General features: G+C 39.5%; 1 protein-coding gene across 1 annotated transcript in view; it reads left to right on the top strand.

The window, feature by feature from the left end:
• The window catches only part of GNG2 (guanine nucleotide binding protein (G protein), gamma 2), a 117218-nt gene that overhangs the window by 77970 nt on the left and 20564 nt on the right, over positions 1-18684 (top strand). The gene's annotated exons all lie outside the window — the stretch shown is intronic.

The raw sequence follows: 18684 nt of genomic DNA, 5'->3' as shown, positions 1-18684 counted from the left end.
AAGATGAAATCAGGAGGATTCCAATGAACCATATCATTCAACTCCTGTAAACCATAGGAAGGACTGAGCTTTTACTGTGAGTGCAGTAGGAAGCCAGTGGACAATTATGAGCAGAGGACTGACATTTTTACATATGAATTAACACTCCTTACTATATAAAGAATAAATTGTAAAGATCAAGGAATAATCACAGATCACAGGATGACACAGAAATGTTCAAGCAAGAAATAAAAGTGGGAAGGCCAGCATGGTAGTAATAAAAGGGAGGAGATAAGGTTAGAGTTTGGGTATAATCTAAAGGAAGAGTCACTGTAACTGGAGGTGAGATGTGAACATAAAAGAAGCAAGATGTCATCAAAGATTTTAATCCAAGTTAACGAATGGTCATGAGGGAGACTGAAGGGAAGAGCAGACTTGAAGGAGAAAGTTAAGAATTTAGCTTCAGTCACATCACATTTGGTATGTTTATTCATGTGGAGAGGTTGAACAGGTAGCTGGATCTAGGGGTCTAGAGTGCAGGACAAGACTGGTAGTTGGTTCTAAGTTTGAGGTATGCAAGCAAAGAGATGGTATTTCCAGCCATAGAGACATGAACTGAATGAGATCATCTGGGGACTTTAGGGGTAGAGTGTTGGGTGTAATGCTTAGAAGAAAAAAAGTGCAAACACACAGACCTGGGGGATCTATGTGATGAATAAAACCAAAAAGGAAGAGTTGGCAAGGAGTCGAAAAAATTGAAACTCTGTGCATGGTATTGTTGGTGGGAATGGGAAATGATGCTGTGGAAAATAGTATGAAGATTCTTCAAAAAATTAAAAAATAGTACTACATGATCCAGCAATCCCACTTCTAGGTATAAATCCAGAAAAATCGAAAGTAGGATCTTGAAATATTTGTATATCTATGTTCAGAACAGCATCATTCATGATCTCCAGAGTGTGAGAGCAACCCAAATGTTCAATGGATGAAAGGAAATACAAAATATGGTATATACACAGTGGAATGTTCCTTACTTTAAAAAGGAAATCCTATAACATGCAACAACACATATGAATCTTGAACACTGTATGCTAAATGAAGCCAATCACAAAAAGACCTGTATGATTTCATTTACATGCGATATCTAAAATAGTCAAATTCATAAAAACAGAAGGTAGGATGATGTGATGACCAGACATAATAAGCAGCAGAGTTTCAATTTTGTAAAATTAAAAATTTCTAAAGATTTGTTTCACAACAATGTGAAGGTAGTTAACACTGCTGAACTGTACACTTAAAGATGGTTAAGATAATAAATCTTATGTGTCTTACCACAATTGTGAATGAAAAATGATTTCAGTCAAGAAAGAGAGAAAAAGCAGTATCCCTGAAATCAAGTGAAGAAAATGTTGAGGGATGGGAGGAATATACTGTGTTAATTGATGCTGGAAGGTTATAGAATAATGGCCTACAAACATATCAGCTCCTCAGCCCTGGAATCTGTAAATGTTACTTGTAAGGATAAAGAATCACTGCAGATATGATTAGGGTAAGATTTCTCCATGTGAAATCATCATCCTAGATTGTCCTGGTGGGCCCTAAATTTAATCATCAGATAGAGGCAAGGGAAATAATACCCTGAAAGGGAGGAAACTAGGTCACCACAAAGGCAGAGATTAGAGTGATGTGACCACAAGTCAAGGACTATTGGCAACCACCTGAAACTGAACAAGGCAAGGATGAATTCTTTCCTACAGAGTCCAGAGACACATTTCCCTGCTAACAATTTGGTTTTCTTTCAATGAAGAAACTGACTTTAAAGCTTTTACTTCTAGAACTGAGAGAATATATTTTTGTTAGTTTAAGCCATCAAGTTTGTGGCAGTTTATTATAGCAGCCATAGCAAACTGAGGCAGACATCAAGCAAAATGACTGAGAAGTTACCACTGAATGGGTGAAACCAGAAGTTGAACCTACTGCTCATGTAGGCAAATGTAATTTCTGTAGAGTAGTGGTGAGGAAATTATTTAGTGTTAGTCCTAGAAAGAAATGAAGGATGAGAAATGCTAGAGACAAGCCTAGACAGCTTTTGAGTCATCTGTAAGGGAAAGCAGAAATGTGAGATTCTTGCTGGGGAGGGTATGCAGAATCAAGGGAGAGGTTTTTGTTGTTGTTGTCAAGATGGGAAGTGTCTTAAGATGCTTTTTTTTTTTTTTTAATTTTTTTTTTTTATTAAAAAGTTTATTTTTACATCATTTTTCACATTTTTTTTTCATCTCAATTGTAATCCCCACGGGTTTCCCATCACCAAATCACCCCTGTGCCACCACCATAGTCCCGTGCATTTCCCTCCCTTTCCCCCCCCCCCCGTTTTTGATCCCATTCCCCACTCCACCCCCACAGAATGTCTCTGGTCTATGGTTGTTCATTATTTTTGTTATTTTCTCGCCTGGTCCATTATACTCCTGCTATGAGTGAAACCATCCTGTATTTTTCTTTCTCTTTCTGGCTTATCTCACTCAGCATGATCTTTTCCAGCTCCATCCAAGTTGCTGCAAAAGACATGTGTTTCTCTTTTTTGGTTGCTGAGTAATATTCCATTGTATATATGTACCACATCTTTCTAATCCAGTCATCTACTTTTGGGCATCTGGGCTGCTTCCATGTTTTTCCAATTGTAAATAAAGCAGCAATAAACATGGGGGTACAAGTATCTTTTTCAATCAGTGTTTTTGTGTCTTTTGGGTAGATACCTAGGAGTGGGATTGCTGGGTCATAGGGAAGCTCCATGTTTAGCAGTTTGAGGAACCTCCAAACAGTTTTCCATAGTGGTTGTACTAGTTTGCATTTAAGATGCTTTTATGCTGATGAGATTGCACCCCTAAAGAGGAGAGGAAATTTGATGATGTGGCAGAAAGGAGAAGAAAAGGAATAGGAGACAAGTCTGATTTTGTTACAGAAGATGGGAGTCAGCAGTGAAGTGAAGGGTTTCCCCACTTGAGCTGTAACTGGTCTGAATAATTGGTTGGTACATGAACAGAGAAGGTAAAAGGTATGCTGTTGGGTATAAAAGTACATGGACAGTCAAGATGGTAGGGTTGGTCATGGGAGATTATAAGCCTTCTCTTTTGGGTCCTGCAATTTTTTTTACTGAAATTAAAAGTAAAGTCACCAACTAAGGATGAGGAAGAGGAATAGAGGAGGCACTAGAGGTTTGAAGAAAAAGAAAGTGTGAAAAGTCATTGGGAGTTGGTTAAGAAAATATGGAAGTAAAGTGAGACAACACTGAGGGCCCACTTGAAATTGACGTCTATGAATTTGTGTGGTAGGTTTAGGCAGTCCCTTAAGAATAAGCTACTTAAGAATAGACTAAATTGAATTCAAGCAAGACTGGAGATTTTATCAGCTGGTATGAATGAAGGAATAGAAAAGAGTGATTGTGAATTTAAAGGGAATGGTCACATCAAAGACCATGGCATCTAAGCCTGGTAAGGTGGTGCATGAGGACATGAGGTTTTGAGAGCCAGTGCAAAGGCAGTAGTAGGCCAAAGAGAGTACAGTCCTGAATTGTTAAACTTAACAGTAATTTGGGGTGACTTGGAAAGACCAGAAATGGGCATGATAGAATGAAAAGCTTGAAATCTTCCTTTCAACCTACTGAGTCCCCTTGGTCTTGATCTTTTCTGCATATTCATCTGTTTTCCTTGTATGTTTAATTTTGGAATTTGAGATGACACTTAATTATGTTGAGACAGTCCCAGAGCAATGAGATGCAGTCATACACAACAACAAGAATGAATGTTAGTATCTTTTGAACAACTAGTAAAAAGAACTAGAAAGGAATCAGGCATCTGCGTCAATCCTCTCATTTTACAGATGGGGGAAGCAAGGCCCAGAGAGATGGAATGACTCCCATCTGTGATCACTCAGCAAAATTGAAACTCTGGTCTCAACCTCCAGCCTCAGAATTTATCACAGTATTAGCGATCTTCTCTTCACAAATATTCCCTTAGACCTGGAGGTGCACGACTGTCAGCTCATTAAGCATTCTCATGACTCTGCTACTTCCATCTCCCTCTCTCTTTACCTTTACATTTTCATCACAAGACACAACATTTTTTTTAACCTAAAAAAAAAAAAATGCCTTGGAGATCTATGCAATTATCTGTTTCTCCTTCCACACAACATTAAGCCCATTTCATTAAAGTGCAGAGATCTACTTAGCAAATACTGTTTACTCACTAATCAAGGAATCATGGTAGTCAAATTTGCTGGCTATTTACATTCTTTGCAAAAAGTGAACAACAAAAATTACCTAAGGTGGGAAAATCAGCTCTGTTCCTCCAGCTAAATAGATCAGAATTCCACACTGTTGGGTAGTAATCACCATAGTTTGGTAAGGGGTCATCAGAAATGGTAGAATATATTTTTATTTCACTCATTCTCTCCTCCACTCTCCCTCCTAATGGAGTTTCTGTGTCAGTGACTACACATCAGTAGGGAAAGACAGCTTAGTGAGAAATCTGAAACTTACTAATGCCTCAATTTAGAGAGCAGCAAAATGTTAAGAAATACTCAAGAACAGTGAAAAGTGTACCTAGCCAGGTTTCTTAAAGCAAGTTTAAAAGGCTTGCTTCTGGAACTGGACGATAGCTCCATTTTATAAAGCAGTTCATTTAGTCACTCAGGCCCTTAAGTTCCTTCTATTTGTGCAATAAGTGTCTTGGCTCAGCAGGTTTCAAATGGTTCACATTTAGTCTCTCTTTAAGAGTTAGTGGTATAAATTTGCAGAGGGGCCACTGTCTAACTTGCTCATTGCTGGAAAAACCCCCCTTTATCCTGGCAATAGCTTCCTTTATGAAAGCCACTTTATAGGTCCCCAGGAGCCGCCAAAACTAGACCAAACTTATTCAAACATAGTGTCACTCTAAGCTCAGACATTTAGAAGTATTTTTTCAACCTTTGCCACAGGTGATTAAAATATATGAAGTCAGTAGTTTAAACAGATTCCTTCTTTGAGTAGATAGTTTTGGGAAATGACTTCTGGGTCCTGCCAGTCAAGTTCACAGCTTTTGCTTTGTCAGAACTGCTCTCAGTACCGGGGACTGTTCTCCCAAATGTTCAGTCTAGGAGAGCAGGGTAGAACTGCAAGAAAATGAGTAACTAAGGTGGTCAGATGACTCCTGAGAATAGTATCTGCAGCTGAGGTAATTTCTGCACTGTATGTACACAGTTGGCCAACCCATTCATCAATGCACTAACAAAAAGGGATTTTTTTTAACAAAAAGGGAATTTTAATGTGTATATACACCTTGATAAACTTTACTTTAAAAAAAAGGCATCTGGGCCCTCCCTGGTGACACAGTTGATTAAAGCACAGCACTAAGAAGCTAAAGCCACTTGAGCATGAGTTTGATTTCCTCCCTGCAGGTGACCCACATGGCATGGCAGACCTCTCCTGACCCGCCCGCTACTCCCCTCAGCAGTGTACTTCATCAGTTGGCCTGTTCTGCTCCCCACCCTGACTCCGATGAATCCTCTCACCGCCCCTGCACCTCTGGACTGTACCCCAGTTCTGTATGCATAAATAAATAAATCTTTTAAAAAGGGGGTATCTGTAAGAGAAACCCCCGAATGCCCTAGGCAGCATTTCAGCTAGTTCCCTTCACCCTTTAGAGATGGCAAACAAACAGCCCTCCTGTGGAGAAAGATCCCTGCTCATTCTCTTCCTTTCTAACCTGAATGACCGTGGGCAAAGAAAAAGTTACTTGTCCCTCTATGTTTAATTGTTTACATTTTCCCTCTTTTTACTCATCATCATCAAAAATGTATTGGCACAACCATTTATTTTTGATACATAGAGAAGTCGTTTTCAAAATAACATTGATTAAAAGAATAAAAAATATCTCTCTGCTACATATCAGAGACTTGTAAGAGCCTAAACGTGGTAAAAAGTTTGACACTTGAGTATTGGGTACAAATTAAAATATCTTTGTTCTCTCAAGTATCTGGGGGAAAAAGTAAATTTTATAGCTTAGATAATGAGAAAACATCCCAGAAGGTCAGCACTTATGCTGGATCCAGGAAATGATTATGTATAATAGTTAATATTATCTTCACAGCATGATATTACACACCAAAAAATACTTTCCAATATGCAGAAGGGCACTTGAAAAGTTACTCTGAAGATTAACTTGGTTGTCTATCAGTGAACTATATTTTTATTTTCTGAATCTGCTTCAGGTTTATAATAATGGCTATGTCTTTTCTTCATATATATAAAAAATTACAATGTGAATGGGGGTGGGGGGGAGTGGAATACACTCTCTGCTGTCCCTGACACTAACAAAAAGGAGAGGAGCAGGTTACCTTCAGGTCTGCTGCACCCTGGGGTTCTTTCTAATCTGAGTGCTCCAGATTGGTCAAGGGTGAGAGAGGAAGCCAGTGCTACAGGGGAAAGTTCAGCATCAGACTGTGTGTGTGTAGAACTTTGCAACTGGGAAGAGTTGTTGATGCTTTTTATATTGTGAGAAACACCCCAAATTTAATCTACTTGGTTGCTTGGAGACCTGTTTCTTTGTTGACAGCAGTCAGGAAACCAAGAGGGATGAATGTGCACCCTTCTTAAGCCATAGGAATATGGGGTATTTTCAAAACAGATGACATATAATTAGTGTGGGAAGTATACTTTGAAGGAACCTGACCCAAACAGCCTGTTAGCTACCAAGGAAAGTCGCAGTCTATCTCCAGGATCACTTGCAGGGTGGGGCTAGGGTGAGGGCTTGTGATGCTGTGTGCCTCTTACTCTCCAAAGTAACAAATATTTACTAAGGTCTTGTTCACAAGCCTGGATGCTGGGAGTGCTGTCAAAGATTTGGTTAGTTTTTTAAGGAGCACATATGGAAAACCGACTGTGAACATCACAGGCAAGGTCTTTGCTCTCGTCATTTAGTAGAGAGGGATTGATGATAAATAAACTTGACCGTTTCAAATTCTGGTAACACAGTGGAGGAAATCAAGTGATATGCTGGAGGATGATGGGAAAGGAGGCCTTAGAGAGTGTGAGCACAAGGAGGCTGGGCATTTGAACCTGGGCCGGGAGGAGAAAGCAGCACACGCAGGAGGCACCACCCAGGGACAATGCAGCACTGCAGACCGGAGAACCTGCCAGAACAGAGGCTCTTGGCTGAAACCCAGCTGGACTTCTTTAGCCAGTGAAGACAGCCAAGTCTAGAGCCATTTTAGAGATAGAATAGCAGGTTTGATAAACATTGATGGGAGGAATGACTGGACAAACTAATAAGACTTAATATCAGTCAGCATAAAATTAACAAACAACAACAACAAAAAACCTCTAGAGAAATGGTTTAAATTTTACTAGCACAGGCTCTGGGATTGGTGTTAGTTTAAGAGGGCGAAGAGGTGTCAGAGGCACCAAAAAAGGTTTTTGAGGGGAAAGAGGCTTGCCCTGGGCTATGAGATGCAAGCCAGTGAGAGGGGAGGAGGGAGGTGGCAAAACCAGGGCTGTTGTGGCCCCAGCTGCTTTGTGATAACAGAAAGCTTGCTGGTTTGCAGGTTAGAGCTGGCGGTGTGGGGCAGCCTCAAGCAGTGAGGCTTTGACAAGCTGTGGCTCTGCCCTGAGCCCTGGCTGTGCTGTGTTGAGCTGTGCTGTGTTGAGCTGTGCTGTGCTGTGCTGCAGGTGCCCTGCAGGCCTGTGTGCACAGGAGAAGCACCTAAGTGGCAGCCAGTTACTCTCAGGTGCTAGACTTGCATATTTACTTTGTGGCCAGGGAAACCTTTGCAAACATTGCCTGTAGACTTGAGACTGCGGAAAATGCCAGTGAAAGAAAAGGCCTTCCTAGAATTGCTGAGGTAGCCCACGGCACTTTCACATCCGCTCAGGGGCTGGTTTCTCGAGCAGCTTACTGAAGATACCAAGTACTGGAGCTTCTGGGTCACACATGTTTACATCTCAATAAATCAGCAGACTAGTTTTTTTTAATTATTTTTTTAATTATCATGTAATAGTTTATTTTTACATCATTTTGTGCCTTTCTCCATCTCAGTTGTACTCCCCGTGAGCTTCCCATCACCCAATCATCCCTGTGCCATCACCATAGTCCTATGCACTTCCCCCCCCATTTTTGATCCCATTCCCCACTCCACCCCCTGTAAAATGTCTCTCCTATATAGCTGTTCATTATTCTTATTATTATTTCCCCCTAGTCCTTTATGCTCCCCAGCAGGCTAATTTAAATCACAAGAGATTGTCAAATAACCACTCTCTCTTTACTAGGTTGTCAATGCCATCTCAAAATTTAAAAATTGGAATAAATATTTGCTCATCCTTTTCCCAGTCCAATCCCCCTCTGGATTATTTGTTGAGTTCTCAATAATTATTTAATTTTCACTTAATAGTATTGTTGGTCATGAACATAGTTGTCTCCCTTTGCCTTTATTAATCCTTGATTCCTTTTCCAGCTTGTCAGTATGGAAATAATGTATGTAATGTTTCTAGGTCAAAAATGCTTAGTAGTTCCTCAATAAATAATAAATGGTCTTTCTTCTGTGTTCACACCTGCCACTGCATAGCACCACAGAGTTCACAACCTGCAGTCACAAACATTAGGCACCACATGCAATCCTGCAGGTGTTAGCACCAGCTACAGCTAAGCCACTGAGGCCCAGAAAAAGCAAGTGATCTTTCATGCTTAGTGAAATAAGCCAAAAAGAAAAGTAAAAATACCGGTGGTTTCACTCATAGCAGGAGTATAAAGGACCAGGCAAGAAAACAATAATAATAATGAGCAGCCATATACCAGAGACATTTTACAGGGGTGGAGTGGGGAATGGGATCAAAAACGGTGGGGGGAGGGAAGTGCACTGGACTATGGTGATGGCACAGGGTGATTTGGTGATGGGAAGCCCATGGGGAGTACAACTGAGATGGAAAAAGGTACAAAATGATATAAAAATAAACTATTATATGATTTTTTTAAAAAGTAAATGATCTTCTCACTATAAATCCACAGCACAGAGTAGAATCTTTTTTTCATTTTTTTCCCCCTCTTCCTCCCTGTTTTATTTTACTCTTGTATCATCAAGAGTAAAATATGTCAGTTGCATGTCAGTTGCATGCCTGGGAATATTCCTAGTGATGAGAAGGCAAGCCTGAAGGGGAACCCCATGCTTACGGGGGAAGCAGGGTAGGGGAGCTCAGTCAGTGAGCTGGCCTTCTGGTTTTGTACAACTAAGAGCCCTTTGAGTAGTGGTAAGGAAGCTCAGATAGGCAATTCTCCCTGAACCCCAAGGATTATCTAACACTTGCGATCCACTGAGGATTTGGGATTGAAGTGGTGGTTTTTTGTTTTTTTTTTTTTTAAGTTAATTAACCAATAGATAATTCCCTACTAGGAGGCAGAAGGCTGCTGCCTGTCAGATGCCCCTGGCCTGCTGTTGTGGAACATTAGACATCAGTAGGTTAACAGAGCCATTTCTATGGAAACAAGCTCATTATTTCTCTTTTGTTGGAACCCTACTGGTTCATGGTCTGGGCTTCCATATATTAAAAAAAGGAGAGAACATCCAACATACCCCATACAAAATACTCATCCTTTTTTTCCTTGGAGTGAACAAAGCCCATCTCGCATATAAGAACACCAGCTCCTGGGGTGCATGCAAGCCACCCCCTTACCCAAGACTCAGAGAACTAAAAGCTTTCATGTCCTTTTTAAGTTGCAATATGGCCTTTCATTCTTGTTTCACTCTACAAAGTCCATGAAACCCATGACTTTGAGTTGACGTTTTTCTAGAACTGTGTTTTTATCAAAGTCTTTAAAAGCAGCTTGTCAATGATCCCCTTTCCAAGAGGAAAGGTGGCATTTTATGGAGCTGCTGTTTCAACCCTTTACTGGAAAGCAGAGGGCTGTCAGTTTGAAGAACTGTTCCTGGCACCCAGAGTAGGCAGGGAAGCTGGGCTGCGTCTTTCTCTCCACCTACACAGCGTAGATTTCTCGTTTGCTGATTTGAGGGGAGTCAGACACAGTCTCACCTTTCTCCCATTTTGGTAAGCGCCAACTTCCCAGCAGACTACATGGACATAGTACAAAGTGGATTTTAAGTTAATCTATTGCTCCCTGGTTCATTTCCTCCCCTATTTGCCCCTCCGTGCTTTAGTTCGCCGAAGCTTCCTATTAGTCTTCCTTCACACTAGCTTTGCCTGTAGCTACAAATGCTGTAAAAATTGCTATTACATTTGCGGAAATGGCCAAACATGTGCCATACTCCCCCGGTTAGGATCAGTCTGCGGCCTCTAAAAATGAGCTTTGAGAAGGATTGGAGGAATATCTTTCTCTGGGAAGATTGCTTCAGAAACACCCTCCTCGCTCATGCTCTGGCTTCATGGAAACTTCAGTTTCCTCCAACTAAGGATGAAGTGCTTCTTTCCGTAGAGTTGTCATGAGGATTAAATAGGATTATGCTTTAAAGCACCTGGCCCAGTTTCTGGCACATGCCACGTCCTTGGTTTATAAACTAATATTCATTTTTTAGTATGCATTGCTGGCCCTTTGGTGAAAAAAAAAAAAAAAAGTTTGGGAATGATAAAGTCAAAGTCCCAGGAGTGAGGAGCTCTAAAAGATAGAAAGGAGAGATAGGAGGAGGTGGGGGAAGCACTTAGAAGTTTCTTTGTTTTGTTAATAAATCCATCCTTCACCTAGGTCAGCATTGTGCCCTCTAATCCTCTGCTTTCTGGAGGCCCTAGGTCTCCTTGTGTCCTTGCATGTCCAAATCTGTGAGGATCAGCCTCCTCCACACCCTCTGTTCCCTCCCCCTCTCTATTGTCATTGCCCTTTTGTTCTCCATCTCTGACCTCTGCTCAAAAGTGAGCAAAGGCAAGTGAGGAAACCAGGACATTGTGACACCCCAAAGATCTTTGTGACATCTGCAATTGTTGAAACATTATTGGGAAAGAGAGGTTGCAAGGTGGATTCACCCCGATGCTCTAGGGCTTGAAAGAAATCCTTTATTGATTTCAAATGTCCCTAGTAGCTGGAGAGAAAAAAAAAAATGCATGTGTGCTGATTAGTAGAGACTGAAATGCTATTTTGGTATCTTAGGTCACAGCAGCATTCTGGTAATGGAAGGAGGTGCCTCACCAAAACTGCCAAACCCTGACAAACTGTTTTACCATGATTAGTTGACTCACACTGCAGTCACTATTCATAACTTCACTAGTGTATGGACCATGAAAGTCCTCTGCAGGAATAGATATTAACTGTGCAGTTAGTATATCAAATTGAATCACTTTGAAGATGGTGTACTTATTTTATGGTGTAGAATAAACTAGAATAGAGATTTTAAAAATGACAAAATGGTCAACTTAAGCTGGGGTTTGATAGGGTTAGTTAACAAAGACATTTGTCCAGTGGATGGATTGTAGACTTTCTGAAAAATTCTAATTGGAATTATATAAAATTAATCTGCTAATCCAAAGGCAACTAACAACTAATCACCCATGATCTGGCTAACTTACAAATAAAATAATAAATGTATCACCAAGTGAGTGGGAAGCTCTACCTCTAATTTGGTTTCTAGACCTAGAAGTTGTTTGTTTCATTGCCAATATAAGTCTAAGCTGTAAATATACAAAACAAATAAATCACACCCCCTTAGCACCTACTGCAAAATCAAAACACAGTTCTGAGAAACACAGTTGTGATTAAAATGAAAGCCTGCTGGAAGCCATGCTTTAAAAATGCCCCTAGAGTATAAAAAAGCAGAATCCTTCACGATTAACCTACACTCTCTAAGGCAAAGATCCTATGATCAAAACATTTATTTATCTTTGTGCCACAGAAATAAGGGGTTGTGTGTTTACTCCCAAGCCTAATGACAAGAAAATTTATGGTTTCTTAACCGAAAAGTTCCTCCAGAAAGAAATTAAAATGCTGGACGTATTTTTAGAAAAGGAACTCATTGAATGGTTATTATTCCATAACAGCCCTCTGTCTCATTTACTTGGGGAAAGAGAGGGTGCCTCAGATCAGTTGAGAAGAATAAAATGCCTTCTGTATTATTCTTGGGTTTGGAATTCAGGTGGGATAATTAGGACATTCTTGCAGCGTTCTACCAATGTCTCATACACAGCTCTGTAATTGTTCTAGGAGGTTTGTTGTTTGTGTCCTTTTGCTCTCTGGCAAATATAACTCAGCATAATCTCATTCCACCAGCACATTGCAAAAAAGAGACTGCTTTCTTATAAACGATCAGGCAGCAACTATCCATAAAGCATACTAATGCTGATGAGAATTATGAATACTTACCACTTATTCATCACTGGAAAGGTAATAAGGATTGTAACTCATAAGCGTAAAAGCCCAGTTAATGGAACTTTTCCTCATGGAGTACTTTCTTTGAGTAGACTTTTCATGCATGGCTTTATGGGTATTTTTTCAGTGGCCTTCCAGATTTCTCTCTGAAGGTACTATGGGACTTTGGAGCAGCACAGTTCGGTGTTACCTGGCACTCAGAAGGTGTTGGAGTTTCTGTCTCTGCTCATTAAATAATTACCCTAAGTTATTGTCATAACCCAGACCACCCACACACCTTTCCAATGGCCCCTCAGGGCCTCTCCTGGTTGAAAACCACTGCCAGCAAGTCTAGTGTGGCTTGGCGAATGGACAGTACTCCATTCTGGTAGATTATTGGAATTTTAAAGAGTTTTGGATTGTAGAATTTTGAAAGAATAAACCTACACCATAATAAGTTTGGATTCAAATTTTGAGGTGTGTTACCTCCCATATCCCATGAAGTAATGGAGTTTCTAGATGATCTGGTAGTTAACAGATGCTATTAGGCTAAGGAGAGCTTGCTGGACTAGAGTTACCCTAACATAACACAACCTTTGATCATCATCACTGCAGCTGATTCCCAGAGATGTTGTGCAATCCTAGAAGTGACCTCAGAAATCTTTTGTTTCCTCAAGGCAACTAAATGCTGACTCTGTTTTTCTCTGCTTATGATTTCTACAAGAGGTAGAGGCCACTGCTGAAGGCATCTCTAAAGTGGTCCTCATGGTTCCAGGGCCAGGTCGAGGTTGAGGGGGAGTCTATAAAGGTAAACTCCAGAGCATTACAAAGGTTGAAAGATTGAGCTTATAGGTGAGCGGGGAGCACTATATAGAAATGAATCACTATCCTTTAACTAAAAAGTTTTAACTACTTGTTTTTAAGTTATAACTACTTGTGCTATAAAAACTTTGTCTACTTGATGTTTTCAGCAGAATTGTACTTTGACTTGTAGCTATTTCAGAGTTAGTATACTCAAAACATTCCCTTCCTCTTAAAAAAAACTGATTTCTACCCAATTTTGTTATACATAAAATGAACATAAACAAAGAATAGCTGATGTATGTCTGTGCTTCCTTGTCGAAACTAAGCATTTAACCAGGACCCTGTCAAGGGTCCCTATCAAGCCTTCTTCTGGAACCCATTTTGTTGACAAGGTACAGCATGTTCCCCCACATTTCCATTGGACACCATTATTCTCAGCTCAAGTAGGGATGGAAAGCAATCCCCAGAATCAATGATGTGACTTTTCTATGTACTAATAGCAAATAATCTGAAAATAAAGTTAAGGATGCAGTTCTATTTGCAATAGCATCAAAAAAGAATAAAATGTTTAAGAGCAACTTAACCAAGGAGATGAAAGACTGGTACAATGAAAACTACAAAACATTGTGGAAGAAGTTCTAGAATATCTCAAGTAAATGGAAAGAAATCCTGTGTTCCTGATTGAAACTTTCCACATTGTTAAAATGTCTAATACCCAAAGCAATCTACAGATTCAGTGCAATCCCTATGAAAATTTCAACATTTTCACAGAGATAAAAAAGTTCACCCTACTCAACAAAAAGAAAGTAAACAACCCTATCAAAAAATGGGAAGAAGAGCTAAAAAGACACTTCTCCAAAGAGGAAATGCAGATGGCCAACAAGCATATGAAAAAATGTTCAACATCACTTGTAATAAGGGAGATGCAAATTAAAACCACAATGAGATACCACCTCACCCCAGTGAGAATGGCACATCTTCAAACAACTAGCAACAACAAATGTTGGCAAGGATGTAGAGAAAAAGGAACTCTCCTGCACTGCTGGTGGGAATGCAAACTAGTACAACCACTATGGAAAACTGTTTGGAGGTTCCTCAAACTTCTTAACATGGAGCTTCCCTACGACCCAGCAATCCCACTCCTAGGTATCTACCCAAAAGACACAAAAACACATTTAAAAAGATACCTGCACCCCCATATTTATTGCTGCTTTATTCACAATAGTAAAGACATGGAAACAGCCCAAATGCCCAAAAATGGATGACTGGATTAAAAAGATGTGGTACAATGGAATATTACTCAGCAACCAAAAAAAAGAAACACATGTTGTTTGTAGCAACATGGATAGAGCTGGAAAAGATCATGCTTAGTGAAATAAGCCAGAAAGAAAAGGAAAAATACCAGATGGTTTTTCTCATAGCAGGAATATAACGGAACAGGCGAGAAAATAATGATAATGATGAACAGCTATATACTAGAGACATTTTGTGGGGGTGGAGTGGGAAATGGGATCAAAAACAGTAGGGGGAGGGAAGTGCACTGGACTATGGTGATGGTACATGGGTGATTTGGTGATGGGAAACCCAAGGGGATTGCAACAACAACAAAAAAGGTTCACCCTAAAATTCATATGAAATCTCCAATGGCTCCAAATAGCCAAAAGTATTTTCAAAAAGAAAACAAGTTGAAGGACTTTATATCATGATTTCAAAAATCACTACAAAGCTATAGTAATATTAAAAAAAAAAGTGTGGTACTGGTATAAAGACAGTTATGATCCAATGGAATAGGTTAGAAATCTCAAAGCAAGTCTCTTATAGATTGGTCAAATGATTTTTCAGGAAAGGTAACAAGACTAGCCAATAAAGGGCAATCTTTGTAACAAATGGTGCTAGAAAACTTAGATGCCACATGTAAAAGAATGAAACTGGACCCTTAACTTCTACCATAGACATAAATTAAGTAATGAATGAAAGGCAGCAGCCCGTCTTCCCGCCTGTAGCTACGAAGGCCTCTCTTTTAGCAAACCTGACCCTTTTGGGGGCAGCTCATTTGTGGCCTTTTTCTTTACTCCCTTTTGATGATAAACTTACCCTTTGGGATATTAAAAAAAAAAATGGATGAAAGACACAAGTTTAAGGGCTGAAAGTATGAAACTCTCTCAGGAGAAAACAAAGGGCAAACGTTTTACAACACTGGATTTAGCAATAATTTATTGGTTGCAACACCAAACGCACAGGCAACCAAAGAAAAGTTTTATGCATCGAGGCACACTGTCATCAGATAAAAGGCAACCTGTGGCATAGGAAAAATAGTTGCAAATCATATATTTGATATGGGATTGATATCCAGAATACAGAAAGAAGACCTAAAACTGGACAACAGCAACAACAAAAAAGATAGGTACTTCTCAAAACATTAAAAAAAAAATCAAATTACCAATAAGCACATGAAAAGATTCTTAACAGAACTCATTACTAGAGATATGCAAATCAAAACCACAAGGAGATATTATCTCCCAACCTTCCAACCATCCAGATGGCTATCTAAGCAAACAAAAACAGGAAATAGTGAGAATGAGGAAAAATTTGAACCCTTGTGCTCTTCTGATGAAAATGTAAAATGGCAGAGCCATCATGGAAAATACTATTGCTGTTCCTCAAGACATTAAGAATAGATTTTCCTTCTGATCCTGCAATGCCACCTTTGGTTATAAATCTCAGAGAATTGAAAGCAGGATCTTCAAAAGCTATCTGTACCTCTGTGTTCATCACAGTATTATTCACAGTTGTTAAAATGTTGAATCAACCCAAGTGTCCACTGATAGGTGAACGCCTTAGCAAAATGTTATATACACAAACAAAAGAATCTTAATCTGCCTTAGCAAGGAAGGAAATTCTGATACATGCTACCAGAGGGGTATAAAGAGGACATTATGCTATGTGAAATAAAAGAGTCATATTATGGCATGATGTCTGATACTATTGCTGTGAGGTACCTAGAGAAATCAAAATCAGAGACAGAAAGAATGTTACTTACCACAGCTATTTGAGGAAAGAATGGGAGTTATTGTTTAATGAGTGCGAAGTTTCAGTTTTGTAACATGAAAAGAGTTCCATCTGCACTTGGGTCTATTTATAATGTATTATTTATGTACTTCTAGCTTAGAAGATAAGCTAACTTTTTTTCATTTGCCATAGTTAACTTTTTAAGAAAAAAGTACTTCTTTGGAACACTGGTCTAGGACTCTACAGTTCTTCTAGTCTGCCAGGGGGAAATTTATTCATTGCTCTGATAGAAAAGCATCTTATAGAAAAAGAAGATAATGAACTAAGCCATTCTAAAAGTGGTGTTTGTCTCTGTTGCTTCATGTGGTAAAACAAGAATATTCAGGACGTATCTTCCTAAAACTCAGAGCACAAATCAGAGCTTGTGTTTACTTTTTCTCCTAAGCCTGTTGAGATTTCAGATGTTCTCTCTCCAGCAATTTCAGACTTGCTTCTTAACCCATCCCTTTTTTTTTTTTTCTCACCTCAATTTCTTACACCTCCCTGCCCTTCTCTGCCTGCACAGAAGCCTCTTTAGTATTGTAAAGATGCCTCAAAAATGCCCATCACACAATTGCTGGAACCTGCAAATGTTATGTTACTTGGGAAAGGGTAATTTAAAGTTGCAGATAGAATTAAGGTTACTAATCAGCTGACTAGAAGATAAGGTCGTTATCCTGGATTATCTGGGTGAGTCAAATCTAGTAATAGGGGTCCATAAAAGCAGAAGAGAGTAGGAGAGTCAGAGCAAGACTACAGAAGAGGTCTGAATGATACAATGTAAGGACTCAAATAATTTTTACTAGCCTTGAAGATGCAGGAAAATGGGGTAAAAACGTAAGGAATACCAGCTAGAAAAGCTTGTAAAAGCTAGAAAAGGAAAGCAAATAGATTCATCCATGGAGCCGCCAGAAAGAATGCAACCTGCCAACACCTTGATTTTAGCCCAGTGAGACTTAGTTCAGGTTTCTGACTTCTGAAACTATAACATAATAAAGTCCCTTTTTTTTTTCTTTTGAGCTACTAAATTTGTAATAAGATATACAGCAGCAATTGAAAATGCATTTATTTTATTCTCCTTAGAACATCCAGAGTATTTCCCAGGGGACATAGACAAGTGCTAAGACATAGACCTTCCTTATACTCGAATGGAGATAATGGGTCATTTAATGGCCAATCATTGATGGGTAGCGTAGAAGCATTTCCTATTTATGGTGAACACAGTACAGGTGCTTGTTTCCCTGTACCTAGAAGGTAGACTGATGACAGCTGGCACATGGCTTTACAGTGTGAGAATAGCTCCAGGTCCCTCCTGCTCATCCTGGAATGTAGCCTCAAGATTCCAGGTAGAACTCATGGTTAACATAGCTTTCATCTAAGTCAGTAGCAGTAGTCTGTGGAAGGCAGAGCACAGTCCTTTCTATTCTCATTGGCCAAAACTTAGTGTAACTATACCTAGCTGCATTAGGGGAGGTATAGGAATGTGTCTTTCTGGAAAATATGTATAGCTAAAATTAAAGTTTTTTGTAGTTTGTGTTTAAAAGAAAAAAAAATGTTTTTACTAACGAAGAAAGTGAAAAGAGGTATTTGAAAGCCAGCTGTGGTCTCTGCCATAGGTTTTTGTATGAAACCTATATTCAAATTTAAGAACAAAAGAGTTGACCAAGAGCCCCAGATCTCCCATGGGCCCCCTGAAGCTTTGGTAATTTTGTGAGAACCTGCGTCCTAGTGTGATACACCCTAGTTTGTCCTGTAGCTTGCAGATTATGAGTGCTTCCAACTTTGTTTCTTTTTTTAAGATTTATTTATTTATGCATACAGAACTGGGATACAGGCCAGAGGTGCAGGGGCAGTGAGAGGATTCATCAGAGAGATCGGGGAGCAGAATAGGCAGATCAATAAAATAACACTGCTGAAGGGAGCAGTGGGCGAGACAGAAGAGGTCTGTCACCCCATGTGAATCACCTCTGGGGGTGGGATTGAACTATAAGCTGTGGTCAGCTTATAGTGCTGCATCCTAACCAGGTGTGCCACCAGGGAGGGTCCACCTCCAACTTTGTATGAAAAGTCAAATCAGGCTGTCTCTAGGTCAGCACACCACCTTGTGAAGTTTGTGATGCTTCTTGGAGGTTCGTTTGATTTGGAGATCTATCATTTCCCTGACCATGCTGGTAAAGGCACGGCTGTTAAAGTTTACCTTTATTTTTTGTTTTTATTGAATACATGTGATTTCCCCCTCTCTTGGTCTTCAAATTTATGAAACTCATGGAACTTTGTCACTTCAAAATCCTTTTAGTCTGCCTTCCCACAGTATTTTGAAAAGATGAGGCAATAGTAATTAATTATCTTCCACTTTATGATGTAAATACTGTTGGAATAGCTTCTTCTTGCAGTGTTCTTTATGAAATAACACATTTTCTGTGAAGGGATCTCTTTGTTAAAAGAGAATTATACATAATTTCTTCTTTTGTCTTGAAGGACTGGATGCCAAGACATAAATACCAAAGGAGATAATTTATAGACTTTTGCTTTTTTGGTAATTAAA

This window comes from Condylura cristata, unplaced genomic scaffold, assembly GCF_000260355.1.
Source record: "Condylura cristata isolate star-nosed mole 26May11 unplaced genomic scaffold, ConCri1.0 scaffold00013, whole genome shotgun sequence".
Classification (NCBI taxonomy): domain Eukaryota; kingdom Metazoa; phylum Chordata; class Mammalia; order Eulipotyphla; family Talpidae; genus Condylura; species Condylura cristata.
Note: the sequence above shows the minus strand (reverse complement) of the source record. Positions and strands in the feature narration are given on the sequence as shown.